At 41.9% G+C, this 27,150-nt stretch overlaps 1 protein-coding gene across 6 annotated transcripts in view; it reads right to left on the minus strand.

Moving 5' to 3' along the window:
* Window positions 1-27,150, minus strand: part of SEMA5B (semaphorin 5B) — a 264,183-nt gene that overhangs the window by 158,700 nt on the left and 78,333 nt on the right. For all 6 annotated transcript variants that reach the window (XM_071435281.1, XM_071435279.1, XM_071435280.1 and 3 more), the window contains one exon: window positions 21,182-21,242. The gene's annotated coding sequence lies outside the window, so the exon portion shown is untranslated. The remainder of the gene's footprint in view (window positions 1-21,181; window positions 21,243-27,150) is intronic.

Here is a 27,150-nt window from a genome sequence, read left to right on the forward strand (position 1 = left end):
CGTTTCTGGGTTAACACACAGTATTTAGATAGGAAGCAGTTGAGGAAAGGTACAATTTATTAAAAATGGGCTTGGTTCCAAAATTCACATTATGGTACAACACATGGCACTGAGACAACACACTCCCACTGCAGCTACCTGCACGGGCAGGCAACCCCAGATTCCCATGTTTGTGTGAGCCTGGTGCAGGAGCTGCAGTTACACCCAGGGAGAAGAGGACCCACACCACTTGCAGTCCTTCAGAACCAGAACGCTGCCATAAATTCCTTTCTTGAAAGACACGTCCTGCTTTTCCACATGGTGCAAAGTGAAGCCAAATTTTTGCATTTCTTTTTACATCTTTAAAGCAGCTGTCAGATAGAAAGCTCTCTCTCTGGAGGACTCACATGCTCCCTCACACCACAGCATCAGTGTAATCCTAATTATCTTTACTGCATCTTTGGGAAAGATCTCCAACTTGCAGGAGGGGAAACTGAGTCAGAAAGCCACTCAGTGATTTTGCTTGGTGCTCCTCACTGTCGAGCAGGATGATGGTCACTCTGGCTCTTACAGGATCACCCCAGCATTTATCTCTCTGAAAAGAAGTGAGATAAGTGCATGTTGTCTCATCCCCTCCAGCACTGAGGTGGAGGTGGGGTTTTGCCCCCCTCCACCAGCAGCCTCTCCTCTTCTGCTCTTCTTCTATCCCCAGGGATAGAAGGATATCCCCAGGGATATCCTCTTCTGCTCTTCTTCTATTCCCATGGCTTTGGTGGGATCATTTCTGTATGTTCCAATCCATGAACCTCGTAGGAGTCATGCTGAGAGTTCTGTAAAATACTCATCTCCTTTCTGGCAGAAGAAAGACCTGATGGGCCCTGTCAGGCACCAGCTCAGACCAGCACAAGGTTTGTGCTCCAGACACAGAGACACCCATTCTCCTCAAGTACCCAGCAAAGAAAACCTCTGGAGAGGGTTCATGAAGCACCTGATGTCAGCCTACACAAAACAGTAACAGAACGGTCACTTTCAAAAAATGGTTGCTATAAAAAAGATGAGATTTTGCCATCCACTTCAGAAATTCCCACTACCAGGTGGTGACTATTTTACTCTCTTTACAAAAGCACAGAAACTCCCACCTCCCCCTCTCCCTGCCCGTGTCAGCAGGCTCGCTGGGATGTTTTCATGTACACCCACATTTGTCTTTCCTCACATGCTATTACAGAAACATTTTGGTTTGCTCTTTTCGTATGCTACATTCCAAAGCATTTCTGTCAACAGGGAACTGCATCCCCACCATAAACTCATGTGTGTAGTCAGCTGGTAGGCAGCCATCAAATCCCACATACAGCCAGATCCTGTTGGTAAAGACAAGGATCAGCACAACGCAATGACACACTGCAAGGGCACAGACACACATGTGCCTCTCCTGCCCTCACTGCAAAGGCTTTCTGCCCACAAAAGCACCTGATATGTAAATGAAGTATCAATGAAATTTCATTAAGGTTCACACACAGGTCTCCCCCCAGCAGCTTGGTGGTGAAAATCTTGGAGTAGCTGGCTGCTGTACCAGGAGCACCATGGGCACTGGTAATTAACATTAATTTGTAGATGGAGGATCTGAGCATGGCTGACATGAAGGTCAGAGTTTCTGAGCATTTAGGAACTGAGTCCTGGCTGCTGCACTGAACACAAGAACTTCAGCAAGGGCACTGAACCATGCACAGGGGGAAGAGAAGTGGTGCTTGCCTGGAAGTGGTGGTACTTTGCATTTTTTCACAATTAGAAAATTCAGCAGTGGGTGGATGGATTTATATCTGACGTATCAAAAAGAATATTTTTTCTGCCTCTAGAGAAAATAGCATCCCAAGCTCTAATTTTTATTAAAGCAACTGTAGAGAGCAGTCTAGAATGAAATTGCCATCTGAATCTTAATTATACCTTCACATTGAAACACTGTAGCGAATTACATGTAAGATTAAAAAAAAGGAGTGATATTAACATATAATGAGCCTCATCAATTACTATGGATCAGGAAAAGTAGCCCTCATATTATTGAAATGGTTTAATTTGCATGACTGGATGATTCAGATTCTTCTTGGCTATTCATTCAAATCTCCCCAGAAGACATAGCCACAGAGAAATGTCCCGTAGCAGTCTTGGCCTCAAATAACTAAATTAAATACACTGTTACCCTCTCATTTTGCAGCAGGGAAATTGAAGAGATCGCCTATGGTAAGTCCAGGGAGGAACACAGATCTTTAGCCATTACTGTGCTAACTGTATATGTATATAAAATTAGTAGGATTTTTATAGTGGAGCAGTTTGTAAAATGACTTGCATATTTAACTTCAACTTCTCAGGGACAGAGGCTCAGTCCCATGCTGGAAACAGGAAATATATTTTAACAGCAAAGCAAGGAATGGACTTAAAGATAAAGATCAGTGTTCATACCATTCGAAGAGAAGCCCAAAGATTAATAAAACACCCAGACAACAAATAAACTGTACTCAGAACTAGAGTAGTGCGTGCACTTGGGTTTAGTAACAACTTAGCCACTGGAGACAAGAAGTTGAGAGATCTGGGAATACAATAGCACATACAGGGGAGCCACATTGAGATATTTACTTCATTTTTGTCAGTCTTGGATTTTCTTGGCCATCCTTGGGAGTTTTCCACAGTTATAACTGCATTAGTTTATGACAACAAACAGCTGGATGATGGGCACAAAGATACAAGTCAGGAGCTGCTCAGCAATACTTTGGACACCACATTTATCCTCTCTACTTTAATATTCCTGCTCAAGAGTTAACATTATTTCCCTGCTTTGCAAGGACATTGGGGCAATCCATTTAATACTGTTGAGCAGATTAAGATGTTGAATGAATATCGATCACTAAGCTTATTCTGACTTTAGCACCATATACATACACAGACCAATCTTCAAGACAGTTCTGATGATCAGCAAATATATTTAATGAAAATATATTTAATGAAAACTAGTTTAGAAACATATTTGAGTCAGGTATCATTCATTCATTTCCAGATTCAATCAGCAAAGAAGAGGGGGAAAGTTTGTTTCCTTTTCTGCAGATTAAAGGCTGTGTCTGCTTTGAAAATTAATCACTTTCTGCTGTCATATAGTCCTCCAAGAAGCAAACTGATGGATTGGCATCAGGTTACTCACAATAAACAGATATCCACATGCCTGCAAGCTTGTAAAGATTAAGGATGGAAAAGGATTTTTTGAGGTACACAGAGATACCATCATGAGTAATGACTTGAGGAAAACAAAGGCAAAATCTTAATTTGAAAATGCACTGTGGAGTGTTTATTAGAGAATGGAGCAGAGATAAACTTCCAAAGGAAGTTCTGAAAATTTCATCATTTGCAACTGGATAGAAACGAACCAGAAAAAGTACCTGGGAACATACTATCAGGTGCTCTCATGTTTTGGCAGGCAGATCATTTAGGTAACTTAAAAAGCTCCTTTTCTATCTGATATTCCAAGAAGGCCCATAGATTTTATTACAAACCCCTGGTCCATCGAGGCCCTCAGTGAGCCTGGGCTGTTTGCAGGGAAGAGAAGAGGGGAGGGAGGACCAACATGTCCTTGGGACACCAACATTTTTCAGGAGCACAACTTAGCCATGCATCATGCCCCTCTCTTCTCCCAAACCCCCCCAGTCGCCATGCACAGAAAAGAGCCTGCAGGCATTTATTGCCTTTAAAAACTATCTATCTGACTGCCTGGCTGTGTCCTGACTTTAAGTCAAAGAGATGGCAGGACATTCAAAACATCCCTTGTGGTCCACAGGCATCCTTGTGCCCCCACCAAGTCACTGGTGTCCCAGCCATGCCCTTGTTGTGGGCAGCACGATAATAAAGAATGGATAATGACTCCAATTAGGAGGTGTGAATGTCATTCCACTCCCCCTGCTCTCTTCCAGGTCACCATGAATGTGTTTGAAAACTACTGGCACAGCAATTTAACCATTATTCAGATTTAATTTGCACTCTGTCATCTCTGTTTTTTCGATAGGCTTTAATAGTTTAATTTAACAGTCTTAAACACCGTCTATATTACTGAGACATAATGTGTATTTGAGGTTTGAGCAGTTGCATGGCACAAAATAATATTTCACATTTATATTGTGCCTTTCATGCCGAAGATGCTGAAAAATGCCTTGATTACTATATCCACAGAAGAATCAACTCATCCATCACTGAAATGCAGTCACTTTGAGGTTGGAAACCTCATCAGTCTTTAATAATTTAGGCAAAATAGAGAGGAATATTCCACTCTATGAGAAGGCAAGTTGAGCAGGTAAAATTAAGTTATCTAAAACTGCAGTTGGGCAGGGCTGTCTCATGTGCTCACCCTCATGACAGGAAGGTTTTTATGACTCTCAGATCTCTAATCAAAAGGCTGTACCTGCAGGAACAGTTTCCCTTACACGGTTTATTATCGGTCAAGGGAAGGAAGGCTCTATTGTCTGCTGCCTGCCTCGGCTCTGCCTCTCCCTCTGCCACCTCCCCTCTGGGTCACTGAGTCCCAACCTGATGCCAGTGAGAACAGACCCTTGAAAACAAAAAGAAACCGTGAAATGACTGCCGAAGTTCCTCACTCGGGCACTGCTGAGGCCAGATCATTCAAGCCAGTGAGAAAGCAGCACTGGTGTTACTGTGCTCTAAATCAGGCCCTAAAGAAGCCCAGCCCTGCTCTGCCCTTCAGCCCCATTCCTGCTCCCATCACCAGCTGCCAAATTCCCAACTGAACAGGAACCCGGGGAGAGCAACTTTCATGTGTCAGTGAGTGCTCTGCTCCATCTTTCAAAATTGCCAGAGGAGAGCTCTCTTACACATGTGGCTGGAAACCATCTGGGGATGAATTTGGCTCCCACCTCCTTCAGCTGCCCCACAACCACTCCTCTGACCAGAGCTAATCTATGGGGTTGCAGCCTCCTCCCAAGTTGTCATGTTCTCCAGGCCCTGGAAGCCATGGGAAGTGGTGCTTTTCCATCTAGTATCCCAACTCAAGCTTTGTCCCACTGGCGCATTTTCGTGACAGTGATACAGGGACCAAGTAAAGCAACAGTGAAGTGGGTGGGTGGAGAGCAAATGGGTCAAGCTTCATAAAGATTCTCTCTATTTCCAAGAGCATTATCAACCATGTTCACAATTTATTAAAAGGTTTTTATTTATGAAGCCTTTAAAGCCCAGTTTAATAACCTGCAATCATTACTTGAATCACAAAATTTGCTTTTTATTATATTGTGTAAATGAAGTACTGTAGCATTTAATGTAATTATGTTTTCCTCTTCCTCTTTTATCAATGTTTTTAATACCATTATGATCAGATTCTTCTCAACCTCCCCTAAAAATGCACTGCACAATATCTGTGGACCCAAAGTAACCTGTTTCTGGGATTTGAGTACAGCAATAAAAGAACAAGGACAATAAACCAGCCTTTCCTGTGTGCTTGCTGCCTCTGAGGTTTCTAACTGGATTGCTCAGACCACTCTCTCTCCCTAGGGAGAGGCTTGAGGTCCCCTTATATCCAGGAGACATAAAAAAGAATCTGTTACTATTAATACACTCTCTCCAGGAGGCTTTTTTTTTTTAAATCAGAGTATAAATCCATGATGGAATTTATATATGTGCAGACTGAGAACACAGCACTGTTGATGACATGGCCTGGAGTTATGGGTGAAGGCATGGTAACAAGCCAGCAGTAAGATTCTGCAGCTGAGGACTTCTCAAGAGTCACTGGCCTTCTCAGGCCAGTGAGAAAGACATTTGCCATTTAGGACTTCCCAGGGGCTGTGCCTTACTGAGCTACCAGGACAGCAGCCACCTGCCTGCCAAGATGGCACAGCAATGCTTCTCAACCCCAAATCTAGTGTGAGCCCTCCCAGCATGTACAGGCACATCCTGAAACCAAATTATGCCTCTGCAGCCCCAGTGGAACTTAGGGCAGCACATCTCATGTCCTTCACGAGGCCACTCTTTCATGGATACAAAATGAAAACATTAAAAAACCTGGAGTAAAACCAGAAGGAAAATAAAACAGGAAGAAAATTAAACACTGGAAACTGGTCAAAACTGCAAAGCTGAGAGATGTGGATCCAAAATTTGGAGCAATTCTAATCAGGGGTTTGGTTGTGGCTCATCTGTAATTGAAATGAAGTAAAAATCTGCCTGAGACAGTCAACAATCTCAGCTGTTTCCGAGATCTGGCTTTCATTAATTTCATTAACATCTAAAATGCATTCTTGTTGCTTGTTCTTATGCTGAAGAGTAAGCGAAAGAACAACACACCAGGAACCAGTTTATCTTTGTCTTCGCAGAGGAGCAGATGCAGTATCAGTCTCAGGGGCACACAGACCCCTTGCATGGAAAATGACAGCAAAGAGTTATGCAAGTGTGGAAATCTTTAGCCTGAAAAATAAATAAATTGGAACTAGTACTTCCATCAGTCCCTCACACACTTTGGGGAGCTGCACCGATATTATTATTATTAATCAGTGTGACAATCTCAGGCTACACTTTGCCAGCCTTGTTCCAGAAAAACAATCAAAAATTCAGAACTTGTATGGAGCCCTCTCAAGAACCTGTGCTTTGTGAAGCCAGATCTGGGGATCCTGCAGAAGGCTCACACCCTTCCTGATTCTCATGGAAGGATAAGTATCACAGACCATGGTCCTGGGCAGAGGGATGGATTAAACATGCTCTAGTTGGGCATGTTTAATCCATAAATGGCATTTCCAGGGTAAAATGGCATTTCCACCCTTCCCTTCAATTCAGATATTTAAGAACAGGGTGAAAATGGGAACTGGGAGGCTGGATCCTCCTGCCTCTGAAACAAAGCTGCAGCAGCTGATGAGATGAATTTCCCATGTGCTCCCCACTGCTGTGCAGGGGTTAATAGCCCAGCCCGTGTGGCAGAAGGGGCAGTGTGTATCTGCAGGCCTGGCAATCACAGGGAGGGCTGTGCCCACCCAGTGAAGGCTGTGTCCCCCACCTGCCAGCCCCACCAGACCTTTGCACTCCCAGAAGCCAAATGCAGCAGTACTCCGGGGCACACACGGCTGCTTGGGAGGGGCTGGAAGCCACTTTCAGCCTAGGTAGGATATCAGGGCACAGAAAACCTGGACAAACTTTTAGTCAAATTTCCCTTGATCTAAACCATTTTGCCAGACTCCATCTCTCCTCTAGTGTGACGCAAATCACCAACAGGGCGACTAGAGGGTGCTACAACATATATGGGCCTCAGATTCCATCCCCTGGCACTTAGAAATTCATGGCATAAATTAACTGTTCAGCTCTGTGATGATGCTGATTTGCTTCACTTGGCATAAGCAGATATTTTGCTACAAGAGAGATGCTACTTTCTGAGACCTGTCATCCTTGGGTTTTCAAATCCACTGGCATGTTTAATAGCAAAAAATATGAAAGGCAAAAATAGTCTTGTACAGATAAAGACCTCCGTGTCACAAATGACAATTCAGTTTAATTAAGCCAACTCACATATATTATATTCCACCCATAAAACCTAAGATCAGCTAAAAATTCCCATCAAATGCAAATTTTCTTTAGTGATTTATTTATGCAATTGTGAGACAGAGAAAGCAGACAAAGCAGTGGGAGCTGCAGGCTGAAGTAAACAGTGCTGTCAGAATATGCAAAACAAGGGAAGAACACAAAAAAAAGAGAGGGAGAAGGAAGGGACAAACATTCTCTGGCTGGAAAGTTATTGAGTGTTTGGAGCCAAAGGGGAGTGGAAAGCTTGGAAAGGAATTTCTGTATGTAACCTACAGACTCTACCCTATTTCCACGCCCAGCATCTCTCCCATTTAACTAACAAATGAAAAACCTTTTTGGGGGTAGACATAGGGTTAGATTTGTGGTTTTAAAGGTCATTGCCTAAAACCAGTCCCGCAGCAGGCAGAAAGGAGCTTTGCAGTTGGTCGGCTTCGGCGTATCCCACACTTTGAGGAGCGCTGGCAGTGAGGTAATCCCTTAGGAATGTGTGTGCGGTTGGATGGCTGTGAAAAGAGAGCGGTCAGCTACCAAAGCTCTGTGCTGAATATTCACGTCACACACACACAACCATTTTTCTTGTTAAGTATTGAGAAGAATGGGAACATTATAAATGCAGTATCTTCTCTGGTTACAAGTTGAGCTGCTTTAAAAAGATCTCATTCCCTGCTCCTCCACTCCACCAGCTGTGCTCCACCTCCATTCCCAAACCAAATCTGCACACACTAAATGTTGTAAGACATAAAGAAACCGGGGGAAAAATTAAATACAACTGAACTAAAGCCGAACAGTAAGAAGTGTAAAAGGTGATGATGCAGAAAATTGTTAAAAGCATTTCAAGGTCACTTGTCTATCTAAAAATGACTTTTTATTGAACATATGTGGTTCCATGCCACATGACTGGGTTATATCCATATCCATATTCAAAGCAAGTGCTTTCCTGTCTACATGTTGAGGAGCCATTTTAGCCAACAACAGATGAGTTTGCTTTAACAGTGCAGAGTAGTATTGACAGTGGTGGTTGTTGATGATATCTTTATTTGCTACAGGCACTTAGCAATTTGTTGCAGGGAGACAGAGTAAGTGTTGATCAGGCATCCCAGCCCAAAATCAAGAACATCAAGGGAAGTTTCCAATTTATTTTAGTGAGTTTTTTATCAAACCCTAAGAAGGAAAAAATGCAATATAATGCTTTCAGTCACTTTTCTGATCATTTGCCAATAAGGCTAGACAGATAATCTTCCCTTTTATATTTTCTTTTTTTCCCCTTCCTTTCTTCCTGTTTCAAATGGGCCTGCATTGGCATTTATCTGTCCATTTTCATATGTACTTGGTCACCTTCTGCTTAATTCAGGGGGCTAGACTTCACAGTTTGCCTGCACAGAAACAAGATAACAGCTCCTCACAGAAGTAATTTTCAAATTAATGGTATCTACAAAAAAGTGAGAATTAGACTAATCACATGCCTCATTTGAAAAGAATATTTTTTCTGTTTTCTATAAACAGTTCCAGATACATGAACTCACAGGACTAGATTAAGTTTCTAGGTCAGTAAACTCCTGATTATGAGATGATTAGCTTGAATGGCACATTTAAATCCCAATCTCTTTTCTTGAAGGAAACAAACAGTTTAAGCATGCAATTCTTGACCTACTCTAGTACCTTTAAACTTACTATTTAACAAAACAAAAGAAAGAAGGGTGGTGAAAAGTTGCCAATCCACTTCAAAGCTTCTTCTATATTTGTGGGTAAGCTAAGTCCAAAAAGGATTAATGAGTGTACTCAGATGAAAACTCAGTGGGAACAAACTTTCTAGAACTAAGCAGCAAAAGCATCAAACACATGCTCTGTACCAGGGGCCAGAATGCAAATTTACTTCAAATGTATTACAAATGTTAGCCTTCAACTTCTAAGCATGCACATAGAAATGTCTTTACAGCTGTAACTGATTGCAGCACAGAGGTCTTCAACAACGTGGCACTGGGGAAGGTGCTGGATGGTGTCTGGTACTGTATATTTTCAGCTGAGGATTGCCCCACAGTATAACTCCTCTCCCTCAGGAGACACTAACTCTCCACAGACACTAACTGACCAAGCCTTAAAATCCAGCTGTTTCCATTAGCTCAAAGCCCTCAGCTTTACCAGTGGGAAAACTGAGATACAGTGCTCCCAAGGGACCCTAAGGTACAATTCCCTTGTCTGCTGAGGAATTGAAGTCCCCTTAGAGACCACATCTTAACACTATCCCCAGGCATTTCACAACAGGGTGTGAAATGCCCACTTCATACAAGGAGGACCACTTTTTCACTCTCCATTAATGAAGTTCATTAATTCACACGGACAAAAGGTGCTTTCTGGGTTTCTATCTCTACCACCATGACTACAGCAAAGTCTGCTCATGATTCACTTACAGAATGGTTGTCCCCACTGGAATTTCTGCAAACAGTGCATCTCCTATGCAACATATCCAGGAAGCTGATTGTCTGCATGAAATAATTTCCATAATTTTGAAACTGTCCCAGTTCCACATGTTTGGAAGGAGAGAACCAGGGGCAATGGTTAAAAAATTTACACTACTAAAAAGCTATTTTCCTTTCAACTATTGTATCAAGTTCATTAATACCTTCTGCTGTTGGTGAAATGATCTCCCATTAACATTTCATTTTATTATTGCTGCTCCATTAATGAGACCACAAGAAATGGAAATGAGGCCTATAAATATGCCGAGAGTTAAAGTCACGAATCGTAACTGCGTGCGCACTTTATGAGGAATGTTTTGGTAACACTGGCCTTCAAAACACCATGGAAGGATGGCTCTGCCTCATGAGCATCTGGCTTAACAAACAACACCCCAAAAGGTCCAAACAGAAAACCACAATTCCTGAAACTACAGGTTAAAGTATCAGCAGAGTCAAATCAGTCTCAACCCTAACTGCTGAGCTCCATGTGGTTCATTGTCAAAATGCTTTCTCAGCGAAGGTCACTTGGACTGTTAAACTTCAACAAGCAAATTCTGCAGGAGGAAGGACTTGTCTCCATGTCCTTTGTTTAAAAAAACCCTTTATTTCATGTTAAATATCTGCTTACTGGCACCACATCCACTACTGGGGAATATTGATCTCTTGATAGTGCATCACATCTTCAGGAAAAAGGGCAGACTACAAATGGAGAATTCCAGTCTTGGGAACCACATTAGGATTCATTTGAGAAATAAATTTATTGCCAGGTAGCCTTTTAGATCCATCAGCCTCCCACAGTTCCTCTGTTGATATTTTCTCCAACAAACAGTGAATATCCTCCATGGGTCAAGAAACATCCTTATGCAAATGGCACTACTGCAACTTGCATTTTCAATTATTAATATTCCATTTCCCATCTTACAAATGTTCTCAGAAAAGGAGGAAAGCAGAAGCTCATTCCCCTGGGAACAAAACCACCAAATGTGATACCTTACTGAGTTGGGAAAGGGATGTCATATCATGCTAGCAACATTTCTGTTTCTGCATTTCATTTCTCTCTACTGATTAAAAATTATCAATTCTACCCCATTTTTTCAGCATAGCTGACAGCACTAGGCTTATGCTAAATGAAATGCATAGCACTATCATTAGCACTATTATCTTGGAATGAACAAACTTATAATTATTACATTATTTTTCCTGATTTATTTTCCTGGAATCTCAGATTTCATGACAGGGACTGGTTTTGCTGAGGTCCTGCAATGTCAGTGAGAAGAGAACACTGCAGTCCATGCTGCTTTTAAGCATTAACAGCAGAAATGGTCTAAATTAGCCAGTTTGCCACGGCAGCAATAGTAGGTTTGGAAAAAAAACCCAGACAGCTTCAGTAAGATGAAATAAAACAAAAACACAAAAAGCAAACTATTTAATGAGAGCACAGGCTATTTCAATAAATCTAGTTATTTGATAAGCAGACTGCCACTGTCAGCCTTTTATCATCTGTGAAAATGCATGATGGATCTTTTCTGTTTGCTTACAATTTCAGACCTTCCCCTTCTGATCAACATCAGCATTTTGCTCCAGTGCCTCTAAGGACATGGATTGCTAGCAACCATCCAGATTCCACCTTTCAGGAAGACTGACAACACAGGCATGGCTCAGTGCTGTGTACATATGGCACACAGACTGGGTAGTTCAAGGCTGTTAAATGTTCAACCTCTTCTGAGTTTGCCTAAAGGGAATGAAAACAGCTCCTGCTGAGAGTGTATGCACCTAAAGCTGTAACAAACATTTAATTTTAGTTAAAATTAAAATTCTCTGAACGAGAATTAGTCTGTGCATTCTGCACTACCAGTTCCTACTGCTGCTGTTCAGACGAGGTGGCTTTGGTGGGTTATTAATTCCCATATTAATGGTCAGCCTCCCCCACAATGCTGAAATATAGGGTCCTGAATGTGTTTTGGTCTTACTTTCCCACACTTCTTTCAATTCTTCCACAATAAGCAGATAAAGTCATTATTTGGATGAAAAGGACTTCAGGCCAACACAGGCTCACAATACTTTATCTAGTTTTGTGATTCAACTACACATTTTACCTTCTATGTAAAATAAAACTTGCTCAAAGAAAAGAAAAAAAAAGCTAGAAAATATTTTAAATGTACAGTAAGTTCCAGGGAAACTGCTGAAACAGCTACATCCTGTATGCACTGTTTGTTTGTGCTGAACCAGTTAGCAGGAGAGAAAGGCTCAGATAGGATTTTTAAACTAGGCTGGTGAAAAATGTTTCACTCTCCAACAGAGTTGATTTGAAAGGATTATTTCTCTGCTACACTCTGAGAGAGCAACGCTGCCAGATGTCATGAATCTAAAATGCTTTATCTAAATCATAAGGTACCGCCTGAAATCATGTGTACTTTACATACCATGCAGCCTCTTTCTGTCCTTTTCCTGAAGTTTAGGTATAAAGCTCAGAGATACTACTGAAACAACCCCAGAAAACTCTATGGAGACTGAAACTGCTTGAACTAGAGCAAAGCAGAAGTAACTCCATCAAAGTCAGCTCTTTAGTACTGACGTTTATCTCATTTATGCTGGCTAAGGATCCAACTCTACTATCTACAGATTGAAAGATGCTAAAAAAAGGACTATTTCTATATGCTCTACCAAATATGAAATATGTGAGTGAAACGTAGGCAGAGATTCATCTCACCCTACTTTATTCACCTAGCTAAGCTAGGCTGCAAGGCCTTGGTATGTCAGCAGGAGATCAGCAGTCCCAAAGGTCACCTCTTGGCACCCATGGGAAGGCGCTTCTGGTGAGTCACCCTCTGGAGAGGCTCATCTCCTTCCTCCACTACACAACAAAACTGGGTTATGACAGACTGTCCCAATCAGTTGTAACAAAACAATCTGATAGCTACATGAACTGATGCTCCACATTTCTCCCCCACTATTTTTGTGTCAGCATAAATCCACTGACTTCTGCAAGGTTATTCACATGCAAATCCATCCATACTCTCCATAAGTCCATGTTCACCTGGACTGAAAGCTGCTGAGGATACTGATTTCAGTTGTCCTAACTTCTCTAGAAAAGGTGCCCAAAATGCAAGAGACTCACAGATCATCCTTTATATAAGGCCTTTCACTATTTTCATCCAGGTTTTACCTCAACAAGAAGTTTGGTTTGACACCAGACAACTCTACCACAAAACCACTGAGAAATATAAAATACTGTAACAGCCCCTCACCACAGGATGAATTGTCCCAAATGTGAAGCATTCACATCCAGATATTGTTCACACTTCACTGCATCACTTACAGTGAATTTTGCTGAAGTTTTTGAGAGTTAATAAGCTGCCTGCTTCTCTTTCAGTGTTCAACAGTGTCAAGTCTGTATAGAGGTACAGAAACAGTATCTGATCTAAAGCTAGAAACTAAAGAGCTTATTTCCCCTCATCTGGTGAAGAATCCAGTAAGCCTCTTAGGCATGTAGTTGAAACCATAGTAAGGACAGTATAACCTCTCCTAGAATTGAAGGATCAGGAATAAAGTAAGAAACAAGAGGCAAACGAGTTGCTAGAGTATGCTTGCGGAGAGCTTTAATCAAAGGTGCTGGTAATCACTGGGTAGGTCCTTCAGCAGACACTGCAGCACTCACTTCATACAGGGAACAGCCTGGGACTGTGCCCAGTCTGCACTCACTTGGGGCTGATTCCACCTTTGAGCACTTCTCTCTTCCCCATCTGCAAAATGGTGATAACTCCTTATGAATAAAAATCAGTATATGGGAGCTAAGCCTTATCCTTCATGTCTCCAGGCAGGCAGCACCCTGGGGAAATCAGTGTGGGATTTTCCAGGCGAAAGGTTAGAGGGCAGAGCCCAAAGCTGTGGGACAAAGCCTGCAAAAGGAGGAAGGGGTGACCCAAGTACCATGCCCTTCACATATCTCCTGAGTGGTGCAAAGTATTTCCCAAGTTTGTTGTTGCAAAGCTGAGAGATATTGCTCCTCTACAAACACAGACATTTCATCAGAGGACATCAAAACAAGTTTTGCCTTTGTTTTGCCCTTCATAACTTAAAAAGGCATCTCCCAAATAAACAAATTCCCTTTTTGTTCCCTTCCCTTCTTCCCTTCCCTTCCACCTGGAGCCAGCCTCTGCAGCAGCTACCATTTTGCTCCAATATGGTAAATGTCCTTTCTTCCCTTCCCCCTCCTCTCCCCTTTTCTACCTGAGGAATTCAGCTGCTTGCAGAAAAACTTGAGAAGAGAAAACTGGAATAAAATGTTGGCTTCTATGGCCCAGAAATAAGAACTGAAAAAAAAAGTGAAACCTTATGCCTTGTCCCCAGTGGCTCAGGGACTTGGAGCCAAATCAAGGCCATGAAAACAGAATATTGCTCTTTGTTTACTAAAAATAAATAAATAAATGACTACTCACTCCTGCCCTTTGGGATATGTTTTCTAAGGAGGAAGAAATTCCCTGTGGAGTTTATTATGTGTAGAAGGGATGTGTGCCTCCCAGGGAAAAGCAGTGGGGGTAGTTTTTCCCTTAGTGATTTCTTTCCTGCCTTTATATCACTTTTTTAATAATTTTTGCAAGTCTCACTCCCCTCCCTTCTGCAATAAGTGAAGCCACACAAAGGAACATGCAGGTAATTCAGTCACTCAAAACTACACAGCATCTCCTTTCCTATATAAACAATCAGTGTGTGGCCTGGGTTTCATTTGCAACTGTAAATGAAACAGGCCTACAACTGTGTTCATAATCCTCCTTAATTGAATTTCTGTGACAAAACCCAGACAAAATTATTACCCTCAAGTTAACAGTTTGTGCGAAGTAGCCAAGGGTTCCTGGGAAGCTTTAAAACAAATGCAGGACAAAACTGGATCCCACAAAGCAGCTATTTGGTGTTGGTACCATTTGTTTGAAGCAGGGGAGGTTTCCCTGGAGGAACAAGGTCATTTTAATATGAAGGACAGGCCAGGAATTCAACTCAGGCCAAAATAAAAATAAAAAGTGAGAATTAAATAAGCAGTGGACGAGCTTGGATGTAAACCAGCACATGCTGTTCACACCACAGCTACTGGAAAGAGGTGTTGGGCTGTCCTGGCTGTTTGAAGGACAGCATCATTCACAACTGGTGTGGCTCATGGGACAGTTTCACAAATCCAGAAGGACTTTAAGCAACTATTAGGTTTGTGAAGTTCACACCCCATTGAAAGGGTATCTCCTTTAAAGTTTGCGTGTAATAATTTCCTTCAACTAGATCATCAGTTCTGTGGTAAACATGCAGAGACTTAGTAATGATGTCAGACTGCTGGTAAAATATCTAAACTTACTTTTAAAATGTGAGAACCACAGCTAAATTAAAGCAGTGATGCAAAAAGGGCACTGTCCTGCAGGGCACTCCCACAGTTTGCAGAAGAAAAGCATTAAAGCCTTTCCTGTTACCCAAATTTATTGTTTGTTTTTCTTTAGATGATACAGATGTTTTCTTGACAAATTGGACAAAGTTGATGGGAACAGAGACGTCTGTTTGCAACAGCTAATTTTGTGTGTCATTGCCATGTACTTGGATAAATATTCAATATTTTACCCCAAAGTACCGTGTTTAAGTCATTTCTGTATCAACTGGTAACTAAAGCAAACTAGCAAAGTTATTAAGGATCAAAGCAGGCTCTCTGTGCTTAAGTTTACCGAGTTGATCAGAGCAGGGAAAACCATGTCATCCCAAGGCAGTGCCTGCCTGGGTTACTGCCCCACATGCTCATAGAAATTAATATCCTTTGCATTTTAAGCAGAAGGCAAGGCTATGAGGGAATGGGGAAGGCTGAGGTAATGGAAATAGAAATCCTACAACTCCTCAGTATGCATCCATGTCTTGTGTGTTACCCAGCCCTTCTTTGCAGGCAGAGCTGATGGAAATTTAGGGGTAGAGGAGGCTGGTGGGGCCTCATGCTAAAATTTCCTCCAAGTAAAATATTGCTATAGGTGATTAAATAAGCATTCCTGTTCAGAGACAGGCAGGCAGAGACCAGAACTCATTTCCACAGACCTCTGTGCCACTACAGGATAGTGGGGCTCTGTCCCCCCCTCACTTGCAAGGCACAGCTGACATAATGAGGGACCTCAGAAGAGTTTCCAGGAGACATGTCCACTCCCAGAGATCCAGAGGGGTAACAATTGGGAATTGGGTGCTACTGCTTTCTTCAGTGCCGCTGCTGTGCCAAACGTTTTAGCAGTTGCATTAATACGTGGCTTTGAGAGATTGCTCATTAGCCCTTGGGTCCTGTGCCACTTTAAGCAACCTTTCCAGAACAACTTTTTTATAGTTTGTGTCCTCTGTTTTTCCTCAGGCCACAAGTTAAACACACTGAACAACACTGGAGAAAGAAATAAACACTGAGTCAGAAACAAAAAGATGCATACATACATGCCTAATATCCTTCCCCCACACACACAGATACACAATCAGGGCCAGAGATCAATGTTTTCAGGAAAAGGCATGAGGGAACAAATTATCACAGTGCTTTGTCAGTGGCAGCAAAGGAAAAAAGGGTGATGAAATGTTTCAAGAAAAAGCAATATATTTTTATGTACTTGTAAAATCCATTGGCAATGACTTTTCTGGTTAATTGGTTCCATCTTATTAAGCTAAAAATGTATTTGTAAAATCCAGACATATTCAAGCATAAGTCCAATTTCTTCACCAAGAGCCAATACACCATTTCAAAAAAGAAAATTCAGCAATACAAACCATTTTCCATTAGCCTGAAATCACAGCACTCATATTGGGAAGAGAAATGGATAGACTGCTTGACTTCTCTAAAAGGCACTTTGGAAAAATCACGTAACTCATTCACCCCAAAACTGCTGTCCTCTTTCTCCCTGGCCCTGTGAAAATGGATGAATATTTTGGCCCAATTATGCAGTGATTTATAAACTAACATTCTGCTATCTTTCCTTGCACTTGTCATGTTCGACTTTTTCCCCTTTATTAAACCACTCTTCTTCCCATTAAATAGTCCCTCTGTCTCACTTGCCAAAGAACTGCCAATGGGCCCCTGATTTTACAGAAGAATAGACTCAGCTTTACCAATGGAAAAGGGCCTTTAATGTACCATGGACACAGCACAGCGAAGCACGGAAATTTGCCTGTGTTAATGATGCTACTTCACAATGATCAGGAAAACAAAAATCTCTAATAGCTAAATGACACCCAGTCCTTCTGCAGCCTGTTGAATTAAAAATCAGTGGGAGCAAAATCCAGCTTCCTTTAGGAGATGAGCTAAAAGTGGTTGCAGTTTTTCTTTTCTTTCCCCTCAAATTCCTGATTGGCATTGCATCACTAAAATGGGTGATTTGGTGCTGGGAGCAGGACAAAAAAAGCCCAAACCAAGTGTTTCAAAATGTTTTAGCAGCTCAAAAGCAAGTGGAGAAAAATTAATGAACATTTATGTAAATATTTTTGGACATACATTACACTGGCATGATTTTGTGCAAAATACCACTACAAAGCAGGACTAAAGTATAATTCATAATTTTCTCTTTTTTAGGTGAAAAGAGGAAGCCATTACTGTGGGAAGGACAGAGCAGCAATCTGCATGTGCCATTGCTTTCTTCTGAAGATGCTCCAGCTCCACAAAGCTCTGAGCTCTTGAGTGCTAAATTAACCCCAAGAAATGTCTTCAGCCACAGTTCTCATCAGAAAGCTTCTTAGACCTGGGTTCCCTGGGCTGCTGGCTGGGCAATGCACTGATTGCTTTGGCCAGTCAAAGAGTCATTGCTCCAAAAGTCAATCTTCAAATACAGCACATTAAGCTACTCCTTGGAAACTCTGCTCTCATGTTTGGCCAAACACAACAGGCAGACCAGCACCAGCTTTGATGACATTATTTGGAGTGCACAAGAAAGGAACCAGAGATCATATGGTGCATGTTTGGTAATCCTTTGGCACCACTGAAAGGTTGGAGAATAGACTCAAAACACAGGTTTATTAAAAAAAGACAAACAATATTTACAATATTGCTCATATAAGTTTCCAGGGACAGAGGGAATGATTTGTCATCTAGTTGCAGTTCTGTAGATTTTGTAGCTGTCTGATTAGTACACTCCACACGTTCCTTGTCCAAAACTTTCTGGTACAACTGTGCTAAACAGGGGCAGGACTTGAATTCAAGAGTGGCTGAGAATATAGGACCAAGCCATTTCAATTTCATCTCCATTTCACTTCACAGACTCACACAGAATCATTTAAGTTGAAAAAGACCTCTGAGATCATCGAGTCCAACCTTTGACTGACCTCCAACTTGTCAACCAGACTATGGCACTGAGGGCCACATCCAGTCATTTCTTGAAGACCTTCAGAGATGGTGACTCCACCAGCTCCATGGGCAGCCCCTTCCAATGAAATCCTTGTCCAGGCATTTTTCAATACATGAAGTTCATTACTTAATAAACCCTGAGCTAAGACCCTATACCCATTAAGAGACAGCTTTTACTGTAGAGTGCTTAGGGTGTTGATGGGGATGGAAGGGGTGGGGAAGTAAGATTATTTACTGTAGAGCTCTACACTTGATTCTCCTGTGCTTACCACAGGAAAAGTTTGTCAATGAAGGTTGAAAATAAGCACCTGAAGACTCTCAAAATACCTGTTTATTCAATTTGGAGTAGCACTCAAGGGGAGAACTAAAATCTTCAAGACAAATGCCAAACACCACATACTAAAAGTTCCCCAAAATGTTGTATCATTAAGTCTTTTTTACTAAAATGGCTGCTTCAACTAAAAGACCTGTTCTAAATATCCCACAAGATGGGTGTTCCAATGGCTGGCTCAATGTTAGATTTGCAGAAAATGCATCTATAGCACTAGCAACCAGACCTCATGAGAGACAGAAGCAAAGGAGCAGTGACGTGCCTTAAACACCAAATGATTTACTATAATTTTAAATAGCAACATTTTCTGAATGAAGAGTTTTGGTATCTTTCATCTTGTGTTTTGCAGACTTTGCCAAGTTGAGGCCATAATACTTATAAGCAATTTATCAGCAAAACCATGGCTGACTCTACAGAGGCCTGATATTTGAGACCTGCCCGGGTAATCCCACTGTGAAGTCAAGTGGCCAAGGAAAGACTCCCAGCTGTGGCCCAGCAGAAGTGCTTCTCTGCCAGAGCATATGCCACAGCTGAGACAGCTATGATACAGAGTATCACCATACAATTTCAGAGAGCTTTAAGCATTCACCCAAACAGAGTAACACCATACCACTTCAGAAGTCTACAAGAATCTTCTTCTTGCTCTTTAGCCCAACCTTTTATACCCCCATGTTGATGCATTGCACCTGTGTGCCCTCTGTTCCCTTTGGTGGTTGGTCAGTGCCCCTGGGCACTCCATGGCTCATTACCTTCAGTGCTGTTCACCTGCTTTTCACAGCTGTACCCATTGGGGATGAGGCTCTGCCACAGCCCCACTCCCAATTACCACAAACTCTACCTACACTTCTCCAGTGGGGCATTCAATCTCCCAGCCAGGCCTTCTCAAAGCTGCTCGGCAGTGTGCAAAAGACATGTTGTCTTCCAGGGGCTGAATGTAAAACAAACCTCACCATGGGGCAAAATGCACACCCCTGGCAGAACTAGCAGAGATGCTCTTTCAGATGAGCCAGGGCAGAAAGCCAGAACAGCTCTCACTGCTAGCAGTGAACAGCCTCATCCTGCCAGCAGAGCACAGTACCATGCACACCCTTGGGGCTGCAGAAGCCCTGCAAGCAAAGGCAGAGGCAGGGACTGAGCAGGTTCACAGGCCACAGCCACCTTTTAGTGTGGGCAGGGACATCCCTGTGCTGCAAAACCTTGGGCCCCTCAGTGATCACATCAAGGGAGGCTGCAGATCATCTGCCCTTATCTAAAGCAACAGCAACACAATAAAAAACCATGTGAGCAGGAAGGCTGGAGGAGCTCACACAGCAAAGTTTCTTTCTTGATGTCTCTCTTGATATCAAACTGCTCCTGTGAACTGTACTGCTCATCTATGGGGTTGCCAACACCTGGAGATGGTGCAAGATGCTTGTCATAGCAACTTAAGTATTATCCATGATTGTCCCTCTAGATTTTTCAAGATGAGTGCACAGGCAAAATCATTATATCCATTAATTTTAAAGTAGTGATACCTCTTTTGCTTGCTACTTGCCAGGCAAGTATAGCCACCAAGGTGTGCAGCTATTAAATGCCAACCACAGTTCCTATCACCCTTTTTTGTTCTTCATCTTCCTTTCACTGTGCATTTTCCTCAAGATCTTTCTTCCTTGATCTTCTTGAGGAAAATGGCCTCTTTTATTGATTAAATTACAATTTCCAATGCCAGATGATTGAGTTATATGATAACACCTGATGAAAGACAATTGAAATAAATGGAAAAATTAGCACTCTCTTTATTACAAAAGGTTTGGATGTTGAGTGGCTGACTGAATTAAATAGAGATTGAGCAGATCAGAGAGAATTGATTAGGAAAAACAATGCAGAATTCAGAAAAGAGATACCAAAATTAGCACATTACTAATTCGCCTTTGAAAAAGATGGAAAAAGTTGAGAAGGAGAAGGAAACTGTATTCTTTTCATGCATTCACAACCAGAAATTGCCCAAAAGCAATCTCTGTGATTGCATATATCAATGTGAAATATCTCTGCGATAAGACTTTTAGGATACTAAACTCTGACATCAAGTCACCAAAGGCCAAGAAATACATGACCAGGTCAGCAGCCTCTAGGGTTCATTTGTTCAGTTTCTAGTAGGCCTTTTTAATTAGCATCACAAGCAAAGGAAGGTTCTGTGCCTGGGAACCAATGGCATGCCAGCTTTTGGTAATGTATCACTGCACTTTATTCCTGCTCACTGCTAATGAGATATTTTTAATTTTGTCTGCTTGTGACATTTCCTGCAATACTGACAGATGTCTTGGGCTTTCTTCCTGCAGATTAGGCAACCATTACTGGAGTTCTTAGATTAAACAAGAAGCTGATAAAGCAAAGCATCTAAAATGGCACAATTGACTTTGAAACCATGTCTGCTCTCAGTGACTTCCCTGCAAGCTTGTTGTGAGGTAGACCGGGTCTAGCAAAGATGAGTTCTAGCAAAGCTCTGGAAAGAGTGTAAACACAGCTCTTAAACAAGGCCTTGAAAACAAGATATTATTTACTTACAGCTTCTGCATTACTGAAGTGTCATATTCGAAGTCATGCTCCAGGAAGAATCTTAAGTGACCTGTGGAAACACCAGAAAACCAGTTTTGAGTGGATTTTTCTAACTACATCTTCTAAAAGATAGGGGAGAAATTTGACATTGTTTGGAAATCAAATGTAATGAAAATATTATTTAAGTTTAACCACAAAGCAATGTAAAAATTTTTCCTTAATGCTTACCTGAAGGTTGCTTCAAAACTAGCTTTAGCTACAATTATTTGTTTTCTGCAAAACATCCTAGCCCATAGATTGGGTAGCAGAAAATGTTTGTGGAAACAATAAATATTTTAACACAATCAATCTGACTGAGAAATTTTGCAGCCCTCTCTGAACTTTTCATAATCCTAAATGCTTCATCCTCACAGAAGAGACAAGGAATCATTCTTGTCCCAGTTTCCAAGTGGGAGATTTGCACCAGTGAGAAATATAAGCTGTGAACTCATATCTTACTCCTCACTGAAATGTTCTCTTTGGGAACACTCCTGTCCCCACCATCCATCACCCTGCCTCATCATTCACTCCTCCTGTAGTTCATTGCACCTTCCATTCTGCCAGTTGAACTACAGATGTGCTCAGGTTAGTCAGGAATTATTTGAATTGCTCAAGTAAATGCAGGAGCTGCAGCCAGATGCTGTGTGAGTGCAGCCTACAGGATTTGCTCCCAGTCTCACAGCAGGCGTGGCAGGGCAGAGAGCCTCTACACTGGCTGCGAGCCATAAATCCCCTCTTTGAAACACCAAAAGCAAAGCTCAGAATGAACACATTTGCTCAAGAAACCCACATCTGAAAGGTTATTCTCACTGTTTTCACCCTTACAGTCTCCAGAAAGTAAAAAGGCAAAAATTATGAGAAATTCTAAGAAATTGTAGATTAGTTTGTACGAATTTATCCTTTAGTTATGGCAGCACCAAAAAGACTATCCTGTGCCTGAACTCTTTGCATTGAGCACAGTGCAGACATTGGCTGTGGTAGTCTCTGCTCCCTGGAGCTCACAAGCAAGAGATCAAAGAGCTAAAACTGTAGGCAGGGAAAAGACAGAGACAGTAAAAATTGGAGGACATTTCTGTACAATGGCTTGTGAACACAAATCCCACTCAGCCAGTAAGAAATGAATCACTGTGAAGAGATTCTGACCCTGCTACCCATTATGCTCAACAGACAAACTCAATGAAATAATTTATCTAGTTATTTACATGGCTTCCATTAGAGCAATGTCTGAGCATTCACAAACCAGATGGGTTTTTCCTCACTGTGCTCCTGAGAAGGAGCACATGCTGCTAAATGCTACATCATAGACAAGGAGCAGAGATACTAAAAAGACAAAATGCTTTTTCCAGGGAAACTAGTATCTGATCTGACAAAATCCTATATAATGCCAGAGGGCTTCTGTAGGTTAAGGTGCTGCTTGAGGGACAGACCATCAGGCTTTAGCCATAGGCAGACTTCTTACCACCCTGGTAATTATTTTTTGAACAATGGCTTCTATACAGTATGAATCAGGAAAAGTGAAAGAGAAAAAGGGAAAGGGAGGGTAAAAAGGGAAAATAGGAAAAAAAACATTATAAAGGAAAGACATGATAAATGTAGCACCATCTGAAAAAAACCAAACTGAAGAAACAGAGGAACCAGTCATGCAGTTCACTGAGAGGACTGAAGCAATTGTTTCCTTCAAGAAACCTCATTCATCACATTTCCAGAAGCCAGAAAAGGCTCTCACAGTCCTCTCTTTCAACATTAAGACTAACATGCATACAGAGTCTTCACATTTCCTTCTTTCTCCTATCAGTCTTTTCCTCATGGAAGAAATCATAGGAAAGGGATGAAGATGAGAACATTTCTGCAGCTGTTCTGCCAGGGCTGAATCCTGAAGGTGGGACACCCAAAGGAGCCCAGGGGTGATAGAGCACCCACCAAAAGGACTCAGTCTTCACTGTCAGATAACTCCTGCTTCTTTAAAATGGGGACAGTGGAAATGCTCCTTTGGTGATATCCCAGGAGGCAGATCAGAGCCCAGCACACCAGCTTGTGAGAAAACAAGATCCATCTGTTAGCTCAAACCTCCAGGACTGGCAGATAGTCTTTCCTATACAGAAAGCCACTGGACAGCACAAACTTTAAGTTTCATCAGCAGAAGAATTCTGGTCTGCACACTGCCTCTCTAAACATAATAGCTCCCCTTTGGCTAGAGAATAGAGGATTCCCTAAATGAACCCTTTGATCTGCAAGACACTGAGCCTTCTCCTGAAATTTCTTCTCAGACATTTGAATTCCCTGCCGGGTTACAGCATGAAACCTTTCTCATCTCTCCATTAAAGCAGCAGATAGACAGATGGGATAGTCTTCATCTTTCAGGACTCTTGAAGTTCATTTCCCATCAATTTTAACAGGAATGCTCAGAGCTCCTGTTAAGTTTAAGAGAACCAAAGCTATAGATTGTGCTCAGTCAAAGCCAGGAGAATCCCAAGCCTGGTAGTCCCTCCACAGGCTGTCATCAGTTAAAAAGAAGCAACATAATATAAACAACAGTATAATGGCCAAACTTCCCCCTCCACACATGTTGCCAAATAATTTTTGAAAACTCTTCAAGCACTGGTTTTTATAGCCCAGTAACTGCTGTTAGTGGATGTGGAGCTGTACCAGAACCACCACTGGGTCTAAATGCTTTCTCTTTATTAATGGGTTTTATTCTCTCTTCATTGCCAGTCAAAGGCAACAAGGATTAATTGCCCTTTTGCAAGCTATAAAAAATCTAACACAGCAGATGAATTACACACCTCACCCAAGGTCCCTTGGGACACCCACATTGGGATCAGAGAACTGATCCCAAAATGCCACAAATCCAGTGCCCTGCCCTTCCCTCCAGCCCAGCCTAATTCTCTGAATTTCATGATGATTCAAAAGTCTATTTAAAGCCTACAGCTATGGGTGTGTGGAAAATATTAAGGCTGAGCCAAAAAGTTGACTGGATTCTTGGTAAGACTGAAATTTTACACAGAGCTGGGAGGGTTTACCCTGACATGGAAAAAAGGTGGCATGTATCAACTGGGTTATGATGTGAACCCCCAAGAAGACACAGCAGCAATGCCAGCGTCCCCCTTCCCACACTCCAATGGTACCCACACAGCCTAGCTCAGCTTTCCCAAGTCTGCTCCTTGCTTGTATAGCAAGTGCTGCTATGAAACAGGAAAAAAGCAGATGCAGAGGAAGAGCTACTAATACCTCTTGCAGTTTCCCAGTGTAAATGGAGTGGCCAGGCATAGTTACACACTGAAATGAAGCAGCCAGGAGAGCTGACAAGGTTCATAGACACACAGCCATGGTTTACTACTCAAACCATTCTAAGCTCTTTAGGTAAGCTTTGTTATTACAGATGGTATTGCATGCCCTAGATCTGATGTCCAGAATGGGGCTGCTCTCTGTAATCCTTCAGAGGCTGCTTATAAATCAGAGAATGCTTCACCTCTTGACACATGGCACTAATAGATGATAATGTAAATGGTGCAATGTTTTAACCTTAACAGGCATTTGCTTAGGTTATTTTAGACAAAAATGAGGTCAGGAACTCTGGTCACGAGCCTTAATCTCAAAGATCCTGTCTGGAATCATCTGGAGCCCTCTGGCTTGTGCAGCAAACAAAAGGCTGAGGGTGCAAAGTGGGAGTGGGCTCTGCTGTCCCACTCCCGCACAGCTGCACCCCACAGTGCCCCCTGCACCTCCCAGGACCCTCCCAGGACCCTTACACTCTGCCTGTAGTAAACAGCAACTGCAGTATAATAATTACTGTGGAAATGATTTTGAAGGCATCAACCCCTAAACACAGAGAGTAAACAAAATCTGCTTCTTCCACTTTTCTCAGGCATCTGAGGGAAGTCCTTTATAAACCATGAGATAAGAGCAGACTCGCTGTTCAGACTGCATATCTGCCTGGTTCCTTAGATACCACCGAAAGCCCAAAGGCACAGCTTGGCATCTCATCCCCTTCTTAGAAACTCTTTCAGAAAGTTACAGCTGATTTTGACACAAAGATGATGAGAAATGGGGAGCTATTTGTGCCATTCTGGAGAACATGCCAAACCCTGTATTAACACCCCCAACTCTGTTAAAAACAAAATAAAGCAAAAAAACCCCAACAACCAAACCAGCAAAAAGCAATCCTTCTGTTTGCTACTGATTAGGCAGCCGAATTAAAACTGATGAAGTGATTGGATAGGATCCAAAGCTGTTTATCTGCACATAAATCACAGACATGCTTTACTCAGCCAGTATGGATTTACTGAGCTAGAGGAAAGACCTCGTACTCAGAATGCTGATTATTACAGCAATTAAAATATCAGTGAAGCAAACATTTTGGGTAGAAAGCTGTTAGGGGTTACTAGAGAAATCATTCCATTATATATGAATTCACTCAGGCTTCAAATTTTTAAAAAAGGGAGTTTTAATAGAGGGTTTCTTTTTTCTGATTAAGTATATGTTGCTAGAAAAATCAAATTCAAACAGAGAAAAGATACAAAATAGCTAGCTGGACATGCCAAAGGAGATTAGAAAGGAAGGCTGATACATATTTTATGATCACAAGGGAATAAAAAAAATAAATTGAGAGATGTACTGTCAAACCAGACACAGTGTTAATAGCTAAAGTATATGGCAGTAAGAACTGCTGTTCCCACAGCTATTAATGTAAAACTGAAAATGTGGAGCAAGCTGCAGCAAAGGAAAATAAATCACACTTTTTTTTTTTCAATTTGAAAATATATATAAAATAAATCCCTACCCCCATCACTCACTCTCTGCATCCCAACTCCTCAACACCAAGACTGTCATTTCAGCAAGCTACAGCTTCCAGGCAAGTGAGACAAGTGACAATTTCTTCCTATTAATCATTGCTAATTTATTTATGCAACTTTTCTACTTATGAGAATCATTGGCCTGGAGATTATTTCCTCTTTCCCCTTTGAGTCCTGAGAAACTATTTAACATGGGAAGTAGTTAAGGGGGGTAAAGAGGGGAGAGTGTCATGTAGCCAAGTTACGCATCCCAGCTGGAATTTGGGATGATGTCTTGCAGTTCTGGCTCCTTCAGCCAAGTTTCATACAGGAAGCACGGACGCGCCAAGGGCACAGCGAAATCCACTGGAGCCAATAAATAGCACTTGAGTCCATTAACACACTCCTGCTATGGATCCCTTCACGAAACCTCAGCCACCTTGCAACCAGCTTGCTCGTGAGGTAGCCAAAACTTGCACAGGGGAAAGGTTCGGGAGCCAAGGGATCCTCTGGTGAAGCCTCACAGATGCAGAGCGTGCGTGCATGTGGGATGTGTATCCAGAGCCCTGCCAGAAGAGGCAAACGCTGCTGATATATAAGGCTTATATGGAATAGTGGCCATGGAAGGTCATGGTGTCACTGGTGAGGTAAAGGGCAAATTGCTCTGAAGAACTTCACAAGGCCCTTGAAGACAACTTACTTCTTGCCCAGAGGGTCCTCTCCAAGCCTAGGATGGGTCTGGAGGTACCACAGAGGAGCAGGCATCCCCATCAGTTCATGCAGTTTTTGCCCATCCACAACAACCTGTTTCAGCTAGGAAAAAGGCCTAGGAAAACATTCTAAAATTTGTAGATTAAAATTTTGTAATGCATGCATTATAAGTCTGATTGTTATTTCAAAGCTATCAGTAGCGAGAATAATTTCACCTACCATAGAAATACCTCCATGATAACTTTCTGGAGTAAGAGATAACTTTGCTGGGAAGTAGCTGACAAATTACTTGACAAATTTGTCAACTATTTTGGAGCCATCAAGATAAAAGGCTTTATATGTTGTATGATTTTTTTATGTATATATATAAAACACTTTTATTGGACTGTTGATAAAAGCCTGAGCTACAAAGGAACTTTTTCCCCCAGCTGAGAAAAGGCAAGCTGCTAGACAAAT

The sequence above is a fragment of the Agelaius tricolor genome, unplaced genomic scaffold (genome assembly GCF_023055355.1).
Source record: "Agelaius tricolor isolate 1412-34295 unplaced genomic scaffold, bAgeTri1.0.p SCAF_10, whole genome shotgun sequence".
Lineage (NCBI taxonomy): Eukaryota > Metazoa > Chordata > Aves > Passeriformes > Icteridae > Agelaius > Agelaius tricolor.